Source organism: Dermacentor silvarum, unplaced genomic scaffold (assembly GCF_013339745.2).
Source record: "Dermacentor silvarum isolate Dsil-2018 unplaced genomic scaffold, BIME_Dsil_1.4 Seq705, whole genome shotgun sequence".
NCBI classification, from domain to species: domain Eukaryota; kingdom Metazoa; phylum Arthropoda; class Arachnida; order Ixodida; family Ixodidae; genus Dermacentor; species Dermacentor silvarum.
The window spans coordinates 26,531-39,332 of record NW_023606655.1 but is presented as its reverse complement, the minus strand read 5'-3'; the positions used below and the strand labels follow the sequence as shown (position 1 = coordinate 39,332).

Genomic DNA, 12,802 nt, shown 5'->3' with positions numbered 1-12,802 from the left:
AGTGACGTTTTGCTAACACACGAGGTGGAATCTATGTGCATGTGATATGCCTGACTATCTCTCGGCTTGTTTGATTTCTATTACTGAACAGCACTTTGGTGAAACAGGCAATGTGCGGCCAAACAGATTGTAGAATTCGTGACAGCAGCTCTCTAAGACCAACCTTTAAGCAACTTTGCAGCATGATAGCGGTATTGCGCATACCGCCCCTACAGGACAAACTGCCATGTGTGCTTGATCGGTCACAAAGTTGTCGACCAGACTACACATTCTACTTAACTGATTTCTCACAGAAAGGGCAACTTGTACCTGATATTTATTAGCTATTTTTTCAGTCCATGCCCCATCCGGTGTGCGTAGAAAATGGCAAACTTTTTCTGCTGCTGAAGGGGATCACCTTTTTCATTTTCTCCACAAGCCCTTCCCAAATGAAGATGACAGCGGATTTAAGAAAACCAGCCTTCTCTAGCCGTCGCACTGTAGCGAAAAACTGAAACTCGCAACATGGTGACAAGACTTTCTGAAAGCCGAACCTAAACACAATGTAGCTATGTCTCTTCTTTATTAATTTTGAGTGCGCCGACGAGTAACTCAATATTGGGTTTGCACGTTCTAGGATTGTACTGCCAAGAAAGGTGGTAAACGGTGAATCTTGACTTGAAGTCTAAAAATTGGATTTCATTATTAGATGGCAACTCATGGGTAAAGCCCAGACCCCATTAAAGCCCTGTCATTAAGGCGGCATGAATATTTTTCACTTCCTCTGGAACAATTTGCGAACGTGTAATCACTAAGCGCTACACGTATACTGAAAAATGTTAACCTACCAGGTCGGCCTACTTGCTTCATTAATGATTCGTGAGCCCCAACAGGCAACAAACCCTGGTGACACCTTCACATAGTGCCATATTCAGGATTGCTGCGACCTTGAATGGCTCAGAAACGATGCCTTGAGCGCTAATGGCAACGTCCAAACTCTGTTAGTCATTTAATCCTGGAAGTTCAGACAGTATTGCCAGGCAGCACACAAAAACACAACACAATGAAGCAAGTGGAGGCTGCAACTTGCAACAGCACTTTTGTGCGTGGGCTCTGCCACAGCAAACCCACTCACCAGGTCAAGGCCTGGGACGTCCAGTAGACAACACGCCAGAGGCTCTGCAGGACCCCTTCTGGGACAAAGCTCCAGGGCCGCACACAGGCTGCTGAAAAAACAGATCACTTGCATCTACTATTCGAGCACTATTCTGCTGAACCATGCAGAATGGGAGCTGCTTGCAAACTGTTTTGCAATTGTATATACAGAGGGTAGGGGTGATAAAGCAGAAGACACAGCTGATCTTGACTGGGGCCAAACTTAGCCGCAGCGCAAGGCAGTCCTGTGTGGAATGCTTCTACGAGACACCGTCCCATCTCCCTTATGCAAGAACCACTCCTTGCGCTGTGTCCATTCTAAATAATTCTCGTCTTTGGTTTCAGTAGTGTGGGAATTATGAAGGTTCATATTTTCCCGCGTCCTTACGCGCGCCACGGAAGTGAGGAGAGCAGACGCCTTTTCCCCTTCCCGTGTGGAGAGCCAAACGGCTTTTCGAACGGTGGTGTGACCCTCTTGGAAACCGGCTGCAAACGCAACGGTGACAAGTACGCGGAGCCCCGCGCTCATTGGACTGAGCCAAAAACAAGGTGGGTAGTCGAGATCGGTGCGGCCGGCAAACGCCAGTAACGGGAGAAGACTGCGAGCCACAATGAAGGACAGAGCTCAGGTAACCATCTCGTTCCCGTCCTTTGTCGCGCCCTGCTATCGTTCGACCACTATCGAGCCTGACAAACGTCGCAGTCAAACCTAGCCTGCTTCCACGCGAATCCGCTGGAGCAATAAAGGTTGTTGCTTGTTATTCTATCGTGTGTTTCGTATTTCTGCCTGTCCTGGTACCGCCGAAACCCGGCAGTACAAGGCAAGCACAAGGGAGTTGGCCGTCAAGCCTAAGGCTTGCGCACAAAGGCGGCTCGAGAGAACCCGGAGACTACAATAGCTGGTACGAGACAATGATGAATTGGGTTCTTGTGTGGTGCAGCAGTTGCCATATAAAGCTGGTATTCTTAGCAGTTTAAAACCGCAAAAAAGGAAAGTGGAGAATTTGTCACTCAATTGTAATCATAAAATATACTTGTCTAATATTGATACCTAGTATACTTGCAAATGCATAATTAGTCTTAGGTGGCATGAGAGATTCATTTTAAAGCAGCAGTACTGGGTGACAGAGTATTTGGAATTTTGAGAATTTGCGTATTTTTAGTACTTAGAATTTGGAAAAGCTATTTGGAGGAGCGTTTCATAAAAAAGGCAGGAAACAAAACAGTTCCTTACACTCTTGGTACATGGGCTGTGGCTGAGCGGTAGTTGTTGTGAATCCCTCTTCAAAGCTGCTGATAAGAAGTAGTACTAACACATGTTTTCAATGTTGCAGCACCTCTGCCACATGCATAACAAAGCATCACAATGAGTAAGTACAACAGTCAGAAAGCATAACATATTGACACATACGCTTGATCTTTCTCCGGTGACCTCTTTTCACCGGATAACAAATGTTAAACGTTAGCGCTCGGCACAGGACACGCCCGCATGTATCAGAAGTTTCTCAAATGTTATCGATAGTTTTCTCTGTTGTCACTGAACATTGTGTAATCTGATCATATGCGCCATCCGAATTGTGTAGTACTTTCTGGAAGGCGTACGGGCACCAGCAATTACGCTAGAACCTTCGACGAGTCATGCGTAAAAGCAGACACGCTTGACTCGCCAATCAGATCGCCAAGTGTGATTGCCGCTATCGTTGTGCTTCAAGTGTCTTTCTGGGCACAGGTTCGCCGAATAAAGAGATCAGTTCCCAGTTATTGCTACTGTGTTCTTTACCGTCACTACAACATGACAATACAAGTTGACATTAAGGTTGTATCGAAATGCTGTGCTATCATTGACATTACCATGACTGTAACAACAGAGAGCAAAGTTTGCTGATGGTGTTAGCAATAAGGCTAGGTTGTAGAGCATCAGTCAGGGACACATCTTGGGTACCAAAATAGTTTGCAGCGCAAGAGGAAATTACTTAGGGCACTCAGCTGCTTGCCAATACTAAGGCTTAGAGGGTTTTCATATAACACAATAAGAAAAGCAAGTTATGTGGGTATCACACTACTTTAATTCTGCTATTCCCAGGATAACCCTACTCCATTACTCCCAAGAAAACTTTGTGTGTTGCCAGAGCACTCCCAAAGTGACTCTAGTAAGAAAGAACATTGCAAGCGCCTATTGTGCCCCCTATTCACCTAAAAAGACAAATATCTGACAACAGCTGAAGCACGTCTTGAAAGGGCAGCCATGGCAAATCTGCCCTTTGACAGATCTTGAATTGGGAGAAAGCAAACAACCAGCTTCTGTGTTGCATTCCACTGAAAGCAACATGCAAATAAACCTGACCACGGCTAGTTGGAACAGCGCTTGGAGGGTGGCAAACCTTGCACAACTGGCATTCCTCAGCTGCTCTGGAAGATACACCCAAAAAAAGTCTGAAATGTTCAAAATTTGGCACAGACCGTAGTAGTTATACAACCGCTGCCACAGATAGTCCTTTTTAGACAGCTGCAATGCTTACACTGACTTTTTTTTATGTCATGAGCTTTAGTCTGCATTTCTCCTCTTTGCGATGTGCAGTGAAATAAAGGTTAGCACTGGCATCACTTACTACTAGATCTTACTGCCTGTACCTCTGCGGTACAGGCACAACTACGATACTACAGTTAAACCGGCTTATAACGAACCTCCATATAACGAATTCCTGGATATAACGAAGTTTTTCTATTCCCCGCCGTTACTCCATAGAAGCACATGTATTTGAGACCTCTATGTAAAAAGTGGCAGCGAGAGACCCCCTCGAAATAACGAATTTTTCCCGCCAATGACCTAGAGATTTCTCCCCAAATTTTGTCATTTTTGCGCGAACAACAACCGCAAGCACCTTCTCCACCTCGACGGAATGCGAAGCGAGCTCACGTGTGCATGCATGCGAGCGTGTGCGAGGCAGGCCTGCATCGCTCGACCCGGCGATCTTGCCGCCGCGGGCGTGACCTTTCCCCCTCCCTTCATTCAAACCTGATCCTGCCGCTTCCTGCAGCTGGCCTAGCCTGCCAAGCCGGCACTCTCCTTTTTCAGTTGATGTTGCCGACGCGCTGGCAGACGCTGTGACACAGCACACTCGATGAGCGCGGACACACACTGTCAAACGCTGGCGGCGTGTGGAAGCGCCATGGCAGAAGCGAAGGAGGTGACCTTCGTGCTGTTGTCTATCTCTTCAACGCAAACTGAGTGCCGGGAACACACAGCATGCACAAAGCTACGAGCCACCGACGCACCTATATTCACCCTTTTCGCGGCGCTCGCGTGGGCGCTGCCATGTTTGATCACGTGGTGACGTATCCATTATTTGCCTCAGCTGCCTCAGCTGCCTCCCTGTTCACAACTAAGTGCGTGACGCCAGTGCAGCGCATCAAACCTCCGTTTCTATGCATATCATAGACGGTGACTGTGTGGACGACACAAAGCTTTCACCACAGCTTCAGAAGACATGTAAATGCTTTCAGAGCTCATTCGCCCTGTCTAAACGGCGCGATCAGCGTATACAGTGCATGTACTAAAAGCGGGGCTACAAATATATTCCAAGCTGTCCAAACTTTCCACTTATACATTAAATCAGGATCAGTGTGGTCTTCGTTCTTTATTTGGCAAACATTTTGAAGCAGCGGCTTGTCATGTTTCTAACTCAGTAAAAACGTTCCTCGTTTCCATGGTGCGGCCACTATCTGATTGCTTATTTTCAACCTAATCGCTCGCGGGTGTGCTCTGCTGCGATGGATTTGTTCTTGTTGCGCACAAAGCTTGGAATGTAAACATTCTGTACTTTTTGGTAGCTTGTAGCAAAGACATATTATTGCTAGTCCTTCGCTTACTCTGTGGACCGTCATGAAACGTTAAGCTTCCAACATTCGTGTCTTGTCGGTGTAGTCACCGTCACTCGTGCTTCGGCACGATACGGTGGACATGAGTTTGCGTGCGAGTAGGGGTGGATGTGTGTATATAACGTGCGAGAAACTTACTATGCCAGGAAGTGGCGCTACTTCCTTCTATATCGAGCAGTACTCACTCTTAAGCGCCGACGTTCCGGAGTTGAAGTCCTTTCTTTAGAGGTTAGCTATACAGCGCTGACGGATTAATTATCTTTTTTATCCTTGAGGAAAGCCGTGCATTGCGAAGGGCGGCAACACAGGCAGTCCTGATGTAGTAGCGCGACACACGTTGATTCCATTTCTTAATATGCGAATCACTATTTTTGCAGCTATCTACGGCACATCTTCCCTTTATTACGCATTTTGCACATGAATTGGGCGCAGTGCTTTAGCAAACATCCAGTTGCATTTACGACAGCTGATCGCACAATAGCAGTAATGGTTTCGTATTCATGCGCATTCTCTGAGGCAACTTATGGCGCGCCGCCAAAAGCGCCATCTCTTTTGTCTAGAGCAGACTGCTCCGCGAAAAGGGTCAATACACTGCCTAGACTCTGCCCCAACGCAAATCGCTTTCAAATACGGCCCGCGCAACCGCGCAGTACGCAGTTGATGCCAGAGTACAGTACAACGCCGCCCACCCTCTCCCCTCGCTCCCTCGCCGGTACCTCGAGCACAATGGAAGAAGACGCACTAGCACTACGTCCCTGCTTTTCTTTCTTGCGCACACGAGATTTAGACGCGGTCGTCGGCTCCCCTCGCACGTTTTCACTCGCGCATACAGCATACGGCGTGCGGCGACTGCGTTATCGCCCTTGGACTTTATACGGAACATCTATGAGCCAAAACCAATTTTAGGGCCACAACGAGTCATAGACACCATCATTATATAGCAAATCTCAAGGGCCATACTTTTGCTGGCGGAAACCGAAATACGTCATAGTTGTCGCCCCCGGCACTTTGGGTGGCCAATGCCATCGTCAGGCCACCAAGCCAAGCGACATGAAAAGTCAAAATGGCCGCTCGGGCCGGCGCGGGGTGGCAGTTCGCAACGTATGATGCGGGAACAGTCCCACAGTTGCGGCGCAACAGCGAGGTTACCAATGCATTGGGTTTTATGGGAGCTGTGCCGAGACCGGCCGAGAACGACGTAACAGCCGGGAAAACGCAGCACCCGGAAACCTAACAGCGGGGTTCTACTGTAACACTATACAACGCTACAACGCCATCATGACTCACGCTCTTCGTTTCTGATGCCTCGCGCTTGTGCGAAACGACACGCGTCCATGCATCCGGTACCTGGTGTGACATTCCAAGGATGAGTGCTTCGACGAAAAAGGAAAACGGTGCGCGTTACAATCGAGGGCGCGTTAGAATCGAGTAAATACGGTAAGCGTTTCTTTTTCGAATTTTCGTGCCGAACCTGCATATAACGAAATCGTCTTTATAATGAAGTTTTTCGGGAATTAGTCATTTTCGTTATATCCAGGTTTAACTGTATTAGTGTTTAAAATACGAGCTAGAAATATGTCATTGTCAGATATGAGCACTACATGCTCATTAAATGACATGGTAATAGAAGATCTACGTAATAAGCTTTTGTGGATTTTAAAGCACATGAAAATTTTTTTTAATGAGATTAGGTTAAGGGGCCATGACACGGTCGTCCAACTATTCTCAGTTCATCCCTGTAACAAAGTGCAGAGGTGCAGAGGTTTGTCATGTGGTTAAACACATGACAAGAACACCAGAGAAGCACCTTGGTAATCCATAAGAATGTTAAAAAGTGCCAACTGGGCACGTACAAAAAAAGGCACACACACAGAAGGTCACAGTGTGCATGTGCCTTTTTTAATCCATGTCCAGTTCATGCTTTTTAACTCTTTCCCTCTCGTCAACTTCGATCTGCCCCCGTCTTGGGTCCATCGACGAAAAATTGTAGCATTACAGAGCCGGTCCAACGCGTCGTCTATCCATGGCAGGGGTATGTGCCCTTCTTCGTGATTTTGTTCAGGCGACAATAATAAGACGCAAAAACACAAGGTGCCATCCTTGTTTTTCACTAAATCTACGCCCACAGTCTGTTGAACAGCTGGATGATTTTGTCGTGCAGCATTTCATCAACTTGTTGACTGATCACCTCCCGTTAGCGTGCTGCAACTCGGTACGGGCTTTGACAGAGCACCTTCTTCGGTTATTATGCGAGGCTTTGCAATTGCTGTTTGTCGAATCCTCGATGATGTTGAAAAGCAGTCCTTGTACCGCCGGAGAAGACTTTTGAGCTGTTGCTGCTTACTCATGGGGAGGCTTAGATTGATGTCGAAGGCTGGCTGGTAAACTATGGCCGTCATGGCAGATGAAGCAGTATCTGAGAGGACAAATGTGCTGCTGGTTTCCAAAATTTCACGATGTATGCGATTGTCATGTCCTTGTTTGGGTGGTTGTACTCCTTGCTGAAGTTTGTAAGCAGCACCTCGCTTTCCTTCATATAGTCAAGCGATTCCTCTTGTGAAGCAAATTCACAGTCGAGCAGTAGATGTTAGTTGCCCGATGATGCTTCTACGTCTGTGGATGTTTCGGTGCTGACAGAAATGATGAGGCTGGAGTAGGGGACGGAATTTAACGCACGGTAACCGACACATTCAACGCACAGTAACCGATGGCCCTATACGGCAGTAACGGACTAGGATCTTAAGCCGATGACTGCTCGTGTTGGCTGAGGAGTCCCTGCCAAGATTATGTCCCTGAGCATTGTGCAGGATAACATTTGGTGATGTAGACGCGAAGCTATGGAAGCGGCACGATAACGGCAAACCCTCAGAGTCCCATTTCACGGTAGGGCACCGGCAGTAGACGTGGCCTGCTTCTTCGCAGTGGTAGTAGAGCATGCGAGAGTTGGAGGCACTCGAAAACTTAGTAACGACTGCTGTCGGGCTACTTGGTACATGACTAGAAATGGTTTTGGCGGCAAAAATAAGACGCAGACGACAGAATAAAAGACACGGACTGGCGTAGCCCGTGTCTTCCTTGGAGGAATGCACGGGCTCACAGGCCGTCATGCTGGTGGCGGCGGCGGCTGCCAATGAAATTGCGGCGTTACTGACCTTTGGCGCGGGCGCAGAGTAGGAACGGGAAGTTGACGGCAGCGTAGGACACGCTTTGAGCTGAAGTTGCAGCAATGCAGGAACTTCTTGTATTCCAGTGCCAGCTGAAGTTCTTCTTGACTATGTCACAATCGGGCGCCTGGGGCTGTGACCGGGATACAATTCTGCAGCTCTTCCTGTACGACCACTTTGATTGTCTCAAGACAGTAATCGGTGGGATGCACTTGAGCTCCGGCATAGTATGTTGTCAGTGCATGGCGGTTGTATTTCTGGTGCAGATTTCAAATGTCTCTCAATTGTTGTGGCCTCTAAACAAACTCGATAACGGTCTTGGGTTGGTTGCGTCTCAATCGAGCGAAGCGCTGTCTTTGCACACCCCGCATCAGGAACCAATCTTTCTTTTCTTCAGACATGTCAGGGTCGGCGCGATGCAACAGGCGAGTCATTCCTTCGTGAAGATCGCAACGTTTCGTTTCGTAGCTGTACTAGGGTTTCCAAAACTTCGACTCTTTCCTTGCATACGACACTTGTGAAGGCCCTTCATGAGATCACAACGTTTTCGTTTCGCAGCTGTACTAGGGTTTCCAAAACTTCGACTTTTCCTTGCATACGACACTTGTGAGGTCTTCAAGAAGTTCTCACGAAATCGGTCCACGTTGCTAAGGTGGTCTTTCTGTTTTCGAACCAGGTCTGAGCATCGTCATCCAAAGAGAAATAGACATGGTGCAACTTGTCCTTGAGCTCCACTTGTTGAACGTCGCCGTCCTCTTGTATGTCTTGTTGTGTCTGGTGGTCCTTCGGGACAAGAAGGCCTCATCGACAAGCATGAACATATCAAGTGCACTTCACGCTTGTCATTTCTAGCGGCCAGGAAGTGTCACCGTCAGTCACCTGGGACTGATGGATGAGCAATTAGCCCCAGAAGCAATGGGTCCTCAGCCTCGTGCGTAGCTGAAACGGCAACGTCGCCCTTGGTGTGTTTCCGTGAAGCACCAGCGCCCGCCCCGAACTACGATGAGGCCCGGCGCCGACTGTGACGCGCCAACCTGGAGCCCCCTTCCGAGACATCAGCCACCACCCTCCATGGAAATGGTGGCTTCCGCGAACTGACCGCTACGGAGAGGAGACACTTTGGTGGAAATGGTGGCTTCCGCGAACTGACCGCTACGAAGAGGCGACTCTTGGCTGGAAATGGTGGCTTCTGCGAATGACCACTATGGAGAGAGGCGACTCTTGCAAGGGGCCAGCATCTAGATTCCCGAATGTGGCTCCCAAGGTGTCAACCGCTGCCTGTGTTCGGGACGACCAGGCAAGATTGGAGGCGGAGCCCGGCGGAAACGATGCCACATCATGGGTGGGAGTTTACGAACTGTTTGAACATTGTCATTGGCTAAAAGAACTAAAGTGTATTCCCTCGTTGAGTGAAAGAGGGAAACGAAAGGGAAAAACAGCGGGACTCGAGTGTTATGAGGACGCTCGACCATGTAAAGCTCGGAGATGAAACGCTACAGCATGCAAAGATGTTAGCATGTAGACGGCTCAAATATCATGGGCCTCTCGGGACCTGGCACGTCACCATCCATGGAACCTTCGTGGCCGCTCGGACTCTCCAGCCAGGTTTCAGGTCTTCAAGCGATCCATGGAAAGTCGGTGGCTCCCTGGGCTGTCGAAGTACGATGGCTGCTGACGATGCTGGGTCTGTCATCATGGCTCCCGACTTGATCTTGGTCTTCCTGGTCATCAATGGGTAGAAGTCCGAACTAGCAGGGCAGGTATTGTATTCTGAGGCTAGCTCTATGGCGACACTGGTGTTGTCTTCGTGGTTCAGGCTTGGATCACAGCTTTGCGGGGCGTCTGGTACACGAACGCAGAAGCACCTTTACCAGTTGTCACATTGCAGTGATGATGAAGAACGATGTACAGTAACACCGCGTAACTCGAATTCGCATATCTCGCTCGGCTAAGTAAAAATTTTCCGCGCCGCTGAACCACTTCACATACGTGCACACATGCATTTATTGCATTATTGCACGTGCATTCCCACAGTGCATTCATTGCCCTTTATCTCGAAGTTTTTTAGGCCACATTGCAGATATCTAAAAATCTTGACTGAGAGTGGAACATAAAACTCCACCACCGGACCGTTAGGTGGCGGTCCATAACGCAGGCAGGGTGTCGCTCTGACTACAGGTGAAGCATGAAAAACGTGAAAAGGATTGGCATAAGAAAAGGCATCACTACAAATCCCAGCCACAAGCAGTCTAGGCCAAGGCAAGCGCTGCAACGCGTTGACAAACCTGGGCCATATTCTAGGACGGTCACTTTCCCAATATTTCACATGACCAGGGGGACTGCCAAAAGTTGTTGCGGCACCATTTTTGGAGCAAGTAAAATTGCGTATTGGCGCAGCTTGGAGCAGAGTAAATTTCATTTGGCAACAATTTGAGCAGACAGAATGTCGTTCTGAAGCAGTTTGGAGCAGGCCAATTTGATTTTGGTGGAATAATGGAATATGGCAGCGCTTTCCTGAAAGCCGGAAACATTGGTGACACTAAGATCGAACTATATATCCCGTGCTGATGCTCAGAGATAGCGTAAAATGTTCTCAAATTATGCGGTCCAGTCGACGCAGTAACATAATTTCTGGGTCACCATATATCACCGCAGACCCAGAAAGCTGCAATCAACCCTGGGCCGGTAGACCATAAACCTATTTCAATCTGTAGTTATTGTGATAACAATCATATGGACACTCCAGGCGCACTTCTGCCGTCGTCGCCGCCGTGATGTTCCATATAAAGTCCAGGGTCGATAACATCGTCGCACGTGCGATAACATCGTCGTATGTGCGAGTGAAAGCGTGCGAGGTGAGCAGCTCAATCTCGCGCGCAGGGAGGAGAACGGGGAGGAGCGCCATCTTTCGTTGCGCACATAGCACCGGGAAGAGGGCGTTTTACTCCAGTGGCTGCTGCGTATGGCGCGGGCCCTATCCTGAAAGCGATCTGCGATCGCAAGTGCTGATAGCTTTGTGTGCACTGTTTTCACCGCTTAGTTCGCGTTAAGGGGGGATGCGGGATCAGATCGCGAAAATCACGAGAAAAATCGGTTTTTGGAAACCCCGCATTTCGGTATCTGCAACGCCTAATCTACGCTGTATCAAAATGATTTGGCTGGAAACGCACTAAAAGTGCCCGAAAAAAATTTATTTGTCAGTGCGCAGGGCGAAAAAACAGCTTTAAATCGCGCAAAATCACCGCAGTTCACGGAGCCATATCTCGTATTTCCCGCCACCGAGCGCCGCCATCTTGGTATCGTTCGAAAGCTCAAAGTTTCGCCGTTCCGCTTCTCATTCGGGTCTTCGCCATCTTGTAACAAACGCACAAACACAAAAGAATCGCGGGTCCGCTAGAGGTAGTCACACGGGCCCTCCGATGAAAGCGGGCCTGCGATTGGCTGCCGTGCTGAATGACGTCTTCCATTGGTTACTGCTGCGGCAGCGGGCAAGATGGCTACCGCAGTTCGCTTCCGCAAACCATGCCGGCGTCTTCACTTGACACGCAGAATTCGGATTTCTGAGAGCGCCCAGTTTAGTTAAGGATCGTCGCTTGTTAGAAGAAAGTTTGGACGAAGCACGCCTTCGGAATACGGAAGCGCATGCCTCCTACGGCGAGAAAAATACGGCGATTAGCGGAGAAGCACCCGACTGAACGTGCCGCGCTACCTTGCACCGTGGATACGTGCCGCGCTATCTTGCACCGTGTGACTCGAGCAGCGAAACCGACAATCGCCCTGTGCCATCGGTACCGATAACGCAGTCGACGGAAGACGCGCCAACGGAAGCTCCCGCGCCTCGGCGTACGGCCGCGCGAACCAGCCGAGATCGTATCGACGCGGGTCGAAGGTCACCATCGCCGGCGAAGACAGTGTACTTAGTTTGATGCATCGTGCGACTGAACACGCCGCCTCTGAGCGAGCCCCAACCGTCGACGAGCTACAGTGTAATAAACGAAAATTCACCGGACAAATAGTCGCCCGAACGGCGCACCATTCAGACGCGCCTCGAGCCGCGTTTCGCGTCAGCGGTGACGGCAGAATCGCGAGCATGCAGCGTGCGCGACTCCCTTCGCGCGATGTCCGCAACTGAACGGAAGTTCAATTTGATGTACTAGCCAGGCTATTAAATTTTCAAAGCCCACCAAACGAAGAGGCAAAGGTGCAAGCAGATGCTTGACAGCACTGATGCCAAAAATTACCGCCCTGATGCGTTCTAATAAACCTGCACTGCTTGCAAAACTTTGCAGCTCGTTTTCTCAATAGTGTTTTTTTGGTCGGTCACCTCGCTCGTGGAAAGCATAGCACAACAATGGCTGGACCGATTTTGATCCAGTTTGTTTTGCTGTGATCCATGAACTGTGCTGCACATCAAGACAGTCTTGAAATGTTCATTTATTTTTCCATTATTTAATTACTTCACAATTACGCATGGCTCTGTGCAGTCAAACACAAGTTACATGCATGTCATGTTGAGTAAAAAATTATAAGGGCACTAAAAAAAAAATCTAACACTGTCTTGATATATTAGACATTTGGGCAAACATACAAAGTATTCCCAGTTCCGTACCATGTTTCGTTACTGT

At 48.8% G+C, this 12,802-nt stretch overlaps 1 pseudogene; it reads right to left on the bottom strand.

The window, feature by feature from the left end:
* Window positions 1-12,802, bottom strand: part of LOC119435442 (G-protein coupled receptor-associated protein LMBRD2-like) — a 60,834-nt pseudogene that overhangs the window by 27,112 nt on the left and 20,920 nt on the right.